Source organism: Otolemur garnettii, unplaced genomic scaffold (genome assembly GCF_000181295.1).
Source record: "Otolemur garnettii isolate 467f Iridium unplaced genomic scaffold, OtoGar3 scaffold00150, whole genome shotgun sequence".
NCBI lineage: Eukaryota > Metazoa > Chordata > Mammalia > Primates > Galagidae > Otolemur > Otolemur garnettii.
This window is the reverse complement of record NW_003852545.1, coordinates 1,828,356-1,838,453: the sequence shown is the minus strand read 5'-3', so window position 1 is coordinate 1,838,453 and position 10,098 is coordinate 1,828,356. Positions and strand designations below refer to the sequence as shown.

The 10,098-nt window shown below is 36.4% G+C and overlaps 1 non-coding gene across 1 annotated transcript; it reads right to left on the bottom strand.

The window, feature by feature from the left end:
• Positions 1-1,709: 1,709 nt before the first annotated feature.
• On the bottom strand, positions 1,710-1,771 carry LOC111728330. The gene has a single exon (XR_002775658.1). It is a non-coding gene; the product is annotated as a U7 small nuclear RNA (small nuclear RNA).
• Between the last annotated feature and the right edge of the window lie 8,327 nt (positions 1,772-10,098).

Sequence of the window (10,098 nt, the reverse complement as noted above, 5' to 3'; positions counted from 1 at the left end):
AAAAAAAAAAAAAAAAATTGATAACAAAACTGTCCAGATTTTTTACTTCTTTGCAAAAAATACTTCAATTTGAGTGCATATGGATTGAACATTACATATTTAAATATTATGTATTTTCACAAAAATTGGTTCTGTTGACATTTTGTTGTAGATGTGCTTATATGTGCTTTTTATGCATGTTAAAATTATGAACATGTTTTAGTGACAATATGCTAGCTTCTATATCATAATTTGGGTGGCTTCACGTTATTCTATTTTATTAATATATAGGAATATTCTTAGAAATTTCTACACAGAATATTTTTATAATCATGAAATAGGTTATCAGTGAACATATTGCACATTTCAAAATAAATTCCTAACACAAATTTAAATAATTAGCTAGAATACTTATACTTTATGAATAATTATCGTGTGATTAATCAGCCCCCATCCTTGTCTTTAAAAAACCCAGAATACATACCTGTTAATTTAGAAATAAATTGCACTTATTCTTTTCTGTCTATTCTAAGAACACTCATTCTTATTGATGAATGCGAGAATTACAAAGGCATGTTCTGTCCCACTTATTCAATCAAAACAGTGAAGAACTGTATTGTATTTATTCAATTGAAATAAATGGCAGAGAAGAGGAAGATAAGTGAATTGGTCTATTGCAAAGTCTTTCAGAATAAGAAATTAACATTGAATTGCATATGCATTTTACTTTTAGTGTGCAGGAGAAATACTGAATTGAAATTTATATCTCAAAGGTCTGTAGGAATAGGAATTGAGTCATTTACTAAATTATTAAATTGTACTCTAAAAGTCATTAGCTTAAAAGTTTATTATTGGATTAATCTATGCTATTACAGGATTCTTTTCATATTTAATATTCTTTTCAGATTCTTCCACACAGTCTCTGAAGGTTATAAAGAGCTTAAGAATGATCTCATAAGAGAATACTTTTCTGTTTTCTTACAAGTTACTTTAGCCACTGGATAGAACTACAGGCAAAGCAGGAAAATGCCCCAATGTTTCCTTACATCTATTTTATAGTGGTTCCTTCTTTATAATTACTCAGGGAAATAAGGCAGTCGGGATATTAGCTCTAAATGTACCTATACTAGCAATATAGGAGGTGTTCATTTTTGCTCAGTTTATTTTAGTTATTCATTTAATTTATCATCCACAGGTCTTTTGTTTGCAAAGTAGAGTTTATCTTGATGTTACAGCAAAGATGTCAGATTTTTAATCACTCTATTTATAGCTCTGCAGACAGAGGTCATTGACTACTAGTCATACAGCATTTTCTTTTTGAATCGGGAAGCGCTGCACAGATGTTCTTGGCTATTCCATAGACACTCCATGTCAAAATAACTAAAGCTGAACTCAGTATGTTTTCTAATCTTTGTCTTTCCCCTCATTTCCCATCTTGGTGAATAACATTTCTCACTCAAAGACCTGTGGTCACCTTGGAGATGTTCACCAGCTCTTAAATTGTTTTTTCTGTTGCCAGGATGATCAAATTCTAAGGCAGTCTACAGATTGTTGCATAATATTTATAAAATTTAAATCTATTCATAATTTAGAATCTCTCTCTCGTTGCATTTTGGCTGGGGCTGGGTTTGAACCCACCACCCTCGGTACATGGGACCAGGCTTCCTACTCACTGAGCCACAGGTGCTGCCCTCTGTCTCTCTCTTTTATTTTTTACATTCTTTAAAAATTTGGGTCTTCTGGTGAGGACCAGAAAGCCTGCTAGACAAATTCTAAAAGAGCTGCCATACTCATAGTATTCTCTTCTTGAAAAGTACTTAGTAATGCCCTGATATTTAGAAGTTCAAAATCCTTAAGTTAAAAGGATCTTCATCATATGATTTTGCCTAACAGTTCTTTCTACTACCCTTTTTATGCAGTCGAAATTATGTACATCTACTAGGAAAAAAATTGAAAAGTCATTTTTAGTAAAGACGCAGTTTATTTTACATACACACACACAGATGGACACACAAAACTAACTACTCATGTCCCAGGATTGAGCAAGGGACCAAGGGAATTATGCCCCTGATTACAGATTCTTCCAGATGGCATAAAGATTGCCCTCTACTTGCACATCCTTGGCATCACCTAAATTTAAAGAAGCATATAGTCTAGTGATTAAGAAAGAAAGAGAGAATTCACGGAAACATAAAAAGGAAATTTATATCCTACAGGCAGCAAGAGCTCTGTCATAGCACTTCTAATCAAGACACAATTCGATTTCTGAACATGGTATGACGTCTCCTGGGCATTCACCATTCTCTGTCTAGAACCCTTCGGTCTGTCTTTATACAGCTAAGTTCTACTCATTCCTCAGGATCACCTTCCATTTCCAGAAACTGCCGATGGCACCCTCAGTCTTATTCACTAGTTTAATACTGTATTTATATTCATGTTTCGTTACTTGCCACTCTAATACTTCATCAAACTATTTTAATTATACAAGTATGATAAAGTTTTCGAATCTTTTTGGCTTGTTTCACTAGTTTTTACATTCTTCCATATTTATGCTCAAAATTAAAGTCTTACGGGAATGATTTAAACGTAAGGATATATGAAATATCAGAGAAACGTATCTTGTGGGGATTTTGCACCTTCTGTGAATCTGAGAGAAGGAAATAATTGGGATTTATCAGGCCATAAGCAGATGAACTTGAGCAAATTCTTAAAAAATGTTCTTCTACATATAGGACATTTTAAGTCTTGCCAGTTTTTATAGGTCAGTGTGTAAGAAAAAAAAATGCCTTTTAACCATAACTTTTGTTTTTATTTTTCCTATAAAATAAATAATAAACATTTTTGTATTTCATTTTGCCTTTTTGACTCAATAATTAAGATACAAAATTAAAATCTTCTGATGCTATTTTCTAATTTAAAATGTGTGGAAAACATTAACACCTCTTGTCAAAGGGTGTTTATTACCATTGAACATTTATTTACTTTCTCAAGTCCATCTAAAGAGAAATACTTGTTTATATGAAATTGCCTAGTAGGCCTTCCTGAAGAAAAAGCTGTTATTCCACCCCGGATATTCCAGTATAAAATGCTGACCCTAAAATGAGACTCATTAATCTAGATGTATGTAGCAAATAGATATATAATAAAAGGCAGGGGGCTTCTAAACTGAGATGGGAGATGTATAGAAATATTTTTAGTAATTATTAACAATTATTAATTATTGATTTAAATTATTAATTATTATATTTAATCATTAATTATTAATTTTTCTGTTCTGACCCTAAAAATAAGACTCATTGACCTAGATGTGTGTAGCAAATAGATATATAATAAAAGGCAGGGGGCTTCTAAAGTGAGATGGGAGATGTATAGAAATAGTTTTAATAATTATTAAAATTATTAATTATTAATCTTAATTATTAATTATTATTATTGATTTTTCTGTTCTGACCCTAAAAATGAGACTCATTGATCTAGAGTTATATAGCAAATAGATATATAATAAAAGGCAGGGGCTTCTAAAGTGAGATGGGAGATGTATAGAAATAATTTTAATAGAGAGAAATAGGAATGTGACCCTGTCTCAAATCTGTTAACTCTAAACATTAGGAAGATGAAGGATGAACCAGACCCTAATGTAAGAAGCTGAGCAAAGGTGACTCTGAGCAAAGAAGAGAGTCTGGTTTATTAAAAGATAAAAAGGGCGTTACCATGAAAATACTTCTACAAGATACAATTTTAAGAAGAGTTTAATAATTATAAATAATTACATCTATAGCATTATTTCTTGTGTTTTTCAAATAGTTAAACATGAAGAATGGATCCTGCCCAAACTATCGGTTAAATCAGCTGTACCTACAGGTTATCCAGCAAGGATAATTCTCTGGCTGGAGGGGTGAGTCCCTTCTATATTTGAGCTCTCCCATTTTAGTTGCCATCACCTTTTTTTTTCATTCTTACTGACCTTAATAGTATCTATGATGTCTAGTTTGTAATAACTTCTTTTCTGGGCATTTTTATTTCCTTCCATTTTAACTAAGAAAATCGATAATTAGTAATTACCAATGCTAATCTACATGATATGGAAGGAAAATAATAGAGTATGGGCAGTTCTATTGGTGACAAAGTAAAATAAATAACATGAAAATATCTGATGCCACATAAGAAAAATAATGGTGGAGGGCTGGGCACAATGGCTCACGCATGTAATCCTACCACTCTGGAGGCCGAGGCGGGTAGATTGCGTGAGCTCACAGCTTCAAGACCAGCCTGAGCAAGAGTGAGATTTCATATCTAAAACTACCCAGGCATTGAGGTAAGTACCTGAAGTCCCAGCTACTCAGGAGGCTGAGACAAGAGTCTAAGACTTGAAGTTGCTGTGAGCTATGATGCCACAGCACTCTACCAAGGAAGACAAAGTGAGACTCTCAATAAATAAATAAAGGAAAGAAAAATAATTACAGATATGATGAGTAAGTATCAATACTGTATAATCAAAACCTTCTTAGATTTCAGAAATTAAGATTTGGTAAAAAGTAAGTGGCAATAAGCCGCTCTGCAGATTAATTTAAGACTGAATTTAAGCAGGAAAATATGATGTGTAATCAAAGATCAAAATAAAGTATCTCAGACAGAGGGGACCCATAGCTTTAGAGAATAAACCCTTTTTACACAACTTTATAAGCCTCTTCTACATAAACAAGACCAGGAAGACATGTTAATAATAGTCATTCTATTTAATAATTATTGCATTAGACTCGGGTGAATTACATTAGACTATCTATCTGCACTCAAGCTCAGAATCTGCCATGAAATATGTATATGACCTAAGCAAATTTTCGACTCTATCTTTTTAACTAGAATATTTTAACTAAAGTAGCTCCAACTTTATTAAAGTTATCACAGATAACAAAATATGTAAATATATTTTCCAAATTTTTCCGTGAGATAGTTTTTCCTTAATCTACTTCCTAAAAGATAGTGGTTTGTATATGCTTCTCCCCTCCTCCTCACAAAAATGCATTGATTACGGGGGCAGGTTGAGCTAATCCACCATGTGTAAAGCTTATTCCAATTTATTCAGACTTTATTTAAGGAGTAAGTTCCATCAAGTTTAATGACAATGTTTCTAATTTAACTACTGTTTCCACCAGAAATCGTCTATGATTACTGTATGGAAAAAGTTTATAACATAGCTCTAAGATTTCACGAGCATCAGAGAAAACAGGGTGACTTCTGAAACCAAAATGAGTATAAATCAATGCATCTTAAATAAGATAAGACCTTTACCAGAAAGCACACCGTGTTTTCCCTACACACAGCTCACCCCTTTGGGAATGCTTCCTTTATTGAACCATCTTCACAATTGTCTCAATTTGGTTACATTATTTGTTATCTGCTATGCTCCTGATATAGTCCTAAGTATCACAAGTTGCTTATGTAGCAAACCATTAAGATAGGAGTCTTGTTCGGTGTTCTCATATATTAAAGTGGCCCAGGAATAATCTCATGGATGGAGGAAATGTGACATATATTATTCTCAGCACATAGTTACATCGTGATTATTCTAATCATCCTTGGTACAATATGGAATAAAATGCATGAGAGGGCAAGGTGATAAAACATTCAAACTGCTGTGACAATTAGATGCTATGGTTACAGGATAAATACAAAGACTTGGCTTCTTCTGACATTCCCAGAGAGCATATACGGAAAAAAGACTACTTAACATTTATGAAGATACAAATTGCTGAGTAGAGAACCAGAAGACTTCCAAGGCTGCTTTAAAGGAGTTTATTTTCACCTAGAGTCACCAGGAAGGTATAGCTGAGCACCAAGACCCTATATTAACACTATGCGTGGAAGAGTTGTGGTTCTAGTCAGAAGTTAAATCCTGCCAAATCTCTTAAGGTAAGAAGAGGTTGGCAAATTCTGGCTCTCAGGCTACCATCTATCTGCTTTTTATAAATGAAGTGTTATTGAAATATCATCACAACATTCCTTGATATTTAGGGCTGCTCTACAATAGCACTGTTGACAGAATTAAGTTGTTTCAACAGAGACTGTATAACCCATGATATACAAAATATTTCTTACCTTGATCTTTAAAGAAAATGCTCATCAACCTTGTGCGACAGAAAGGGTCTTTGTAGGGAGAAATGGAAACTTGAGACAGAGAATGGAATCTTTGAGCGAATGTAGATGAGTCTGAGGAAAGCTCACCTCCTGAACTGTGACCTCCTGCTTTCATAATGCAAGGGCAACAACACACCCATTTTTCACACCCACCACTCATGGTATACTCCATTCTCCAAGGCATTCAAAACACAGTGTATTGACTAGGGAATATGCAGAGGAAACTTCTTTGAAGAACTATTGTGCTACCTATGCTCTAAAATGGCCGGGGAATTGCAGAGATTCATGTCATTATAAAGACAAAGGGTGATTCCTTAACCTTGCTGACTTAGGCAGTAAGAATGGAGACACAGAAAAAGTCAAGCTACTTGCTTCAATTTATGCAGCTGGTTTAGAAACAGAGGCAGGGATTTAATTCAGGCAGTTTGAAACCAGAATCCCTGTTGATAGTAAACACAACATTGTTCTTGGAACAGCTATGAAGATTGTCAGTGAAAGTGGAAAGTGAGTGAGGAGAGCATTTTAGCATATAAAAGAGTCAAATGTGCTGGCAGGAGAGGAATGATCTTCTTAAATGATAAAACACGAATAAAATGTGAAAGAGATAATTAGGAATTCCAGGCAGTTAACATAGTATTTGGCAAGGAAAAAGAAAAGATACAGTACAATTCTAAACCAATTTCCTCCTTTTGAAAGAGAGTGGAATAATTTTTTAGTTTCACTAGCATATCAAGAACCCACTTTGATTACATGGGTGTTTTCAGTGACATTTTGTTATGGAAAGTGTTGTGCCTTTGAATCAGGGAAGTCCCCATTGCAGTTACATGGTGCCTATGTAAGATTGACACTACTGATGACTACTAAAAATCTATGAAATGAAATTATTTTAGCATAAGAAATGATTGGGAACCTCAGGGGTGAAAGTAAGCCATTCTGTTTAGGGACCGCCAATCATAGAATTTCATATATAATGCAAAGAAGCTTGTCTATCAGTATATAACCTGGTTATAAAGTTTGCTACTTAAAGTGGGAAGAAATGCTCTAAAGTAATAACATTTTCTGAATCTTTCTTTGCTGAACCCCAGGAATAAAAGTCAGAAAGCTGCTGAAGTGAGGCGTGTGGTCTCCATCTTCTCTGGAGGGAGGTCAGATGAATTAAGGAAGAAGCAGGGGTGTAGTGACTTTTGTCTCAGTGCTACAGAGGAGAATGGCAGCAGGAATTTATTTTATTTTATTTTATTTTACTTTTTTTTTGAGACAGAATCTCACTATCTCACCCTCAGTAGAGTGCTGTGGCATCACAGCTGACAGCAACCTCAAACTCTTGGGCTCAAGTGATTCTCTGGACCACAGGCACCCACCACATGGCTCGGCCATTGTTTCTTTGTTTGTTTATTTTGATTGCAGTTTTCATTGTTTTTTAGCAGGCCTGGGATGGGCTTGAACTGGCCACCGTCTGTGTATGTGGCTGGCACCCTACTCATTGAGCAATGGGTGCCCAGCCAGCAGCAGGAATTTTAGACTTCTCTGGGTAAGTGATGAGGATGGGCCTGAGCCAGTTTCTTGAATTTTTTTTTTAAAGTAACATTATATTTATTTTATATGTTATGTAAGTAAGTAGTGTAGATGAACAACTTAAGATCTGAAAAGTTGAATTGTATATTAGTATTTGAAAGTAACCAGAAAAGTTCTGGGTCTGCCCAAACACTCAGCAAAGCAGGGCAGCATGATCTTAACCCACTTGGATTAAAAGCTCAATGAAGAATTTAAAAAAGAAGGAAGTGATTCATACCATTGATTTATACCATTTCAAATCTGGTTTCTCAATAAAGAATAAGGGACTTTACTAGATGGAAAGCTTCAGGTCCATGGGTGCAAGCAATTTCTGTAGGAAATTCTCATTTTATGTTTAGAACAAATATCCCTCTCAAGAAATTGAGTTTCATCAAAGTTATTCTCTTTTTAATATTTTAATAGTTATAATACTTGTAAAGCTTTCCACAAAAGGACATTATAATTCTTCAATTTATTGCAAACATATCTTTTCAAACAAAAAGTCAGCAAGATACCATAAAACACAGTGAAGAACAATTTATTTAAATAGAAAGAGAATCATGTTTTAATCCAACAGACTTTCCTCTTCTTATCAACACCCAATGGTGATATTTTATAGGTAATTCCTAAACAAAATTTTAGAAACTGGTATTACTCCGGAATACCATTTCCACATAACATACAGGTTGTTCAGCAGCAGGTGAGTTTGCCCGGGCCCAGACAGAGGCGCGGTGCTAAGTTCTAAGGGTAGCACTGTCCGGCTAGTCGGTTTCTCTTTGCCCTCCAGACTTTGGCAGCACTTTGTCCAGAGACACCTTGTTGCCACCACTTCCCTGTTCATCATTAGATCCACAGCAGTAGAACATTCATGTCGCGTTAGCTGCAAGGTCTCGCAAAAAGCCTCCCACAGATCCACCAGCCATCCCGACGTTCTGTTTGATAAATTCTGAGGTTTCTTCACTTATGCTGTTGATTTCAGGAGCTGCGGTATAAGATCTTTTCTTAATCTGTCTTTTTGCTCTGTTTACATCTCCTTCAACTCTTCTGCAGCCCATCTGCACAGACCAGGGCAGGAGAAGAAAGCCCCGCCTACTGCGGTTGCCGCAAGCTTTCCGACTTTCTGGAACCAAAGTCCTGTCCAGAGTCCAGACCCCCATCTCCATTACAATCTGGGTAGCTACTGAGTATTGGACTCCCATTGGCTCGGAACTGCGGCCCCTAGATTCCACCAGTCCTGTTTTCTAGCACATCCACTTAAATCCAACACTTGGTGAGAGTCGTCATCACTTTCATAGTCTCGGGGAGTGGGGCTCCGGGTCCCCAAGGACACAGCCCGAGGCCTGCTCTGGGCGGTCCCCACCCTCTGGCCTCTCCCCGGCAGCGCCCAGGGCCACATCAGGCCCAGGTCGCGTCCCTGGTTCTTTCTGCTCCTCCGCGTCCTGCTCCTTCCTTGCAGTCCCTTCCCTGTCCCCTCCCTGTCCCCTCCTGTGGGAGGCGCGTCTTCCCCACAGTTAAGTCCTTCTTCGTGGATGACAGAGCTTGTCAGCTATAAAGCAAAAATTTCACGGCAGGTTTTCCTAACCTCAAAGTCACTTCTGTTGATCTTACTTCTGATTAACATAATACTGGTCACTATCACTGCTCAGGTCCATCTGACCCCTGGGTCACTTTAACTGTCATGAAGGCAATGAAGGGCAAGCAGGATAGGGCTTCAGTGTGATACAGACTCAGCCAGAATAGTCAAAACCACGGCAAAATGGCACAAAACGTTGCTCCTGGCTTGTGATCATCCTGGAAACAGGCTGTGCAGCTCGGATCTGACCGCATTCCCGAGAGCGTGTTGGATTCTCAACGCTGTAAATCATACGCTATTTCTAAGTACATTTTTATGCGGAATCAATTGTACCAAATACGTGAGCCTCAGGGAGAAAACAGGTTGGGATTCTAAGAAAAAAAGAAGGTATTTAGAGTAGAAATGATATTGAATTACTACACCTGTATGAACACCATGAGGACGGCTTGTGTACAGCAACTGTTGTCATATTTCAAGCATGTGAATCACAAAAAAAGAAGAAAATTCCTTTCAAAACGTGTGAGTAAAGATATTCAGTTTATAGTCAGGGAGATTCAGGCCAATTAAGTCATGTACGTGGCATTGTATATTAAACGACTGTTTTACCATCTTGTTAGCGACCTTATTGCAATTGCATGATTTGGTAAACTTACTATATACAGAATATGCACACATTGTCTTGCCACCATAACTGTGTATATCACACTAAATCATTATTCAGAATAATGTATTATTCATAGTATTCAATTACCTGTGTGAAGAGCTTATACATCTCACTGTGTGTGAGTTGGCAGCCAAGGTTATTTAAAGGGAAGCCTTTTTCCTTGTTATTAGAATTGAACAAAGAGCAACGCAGT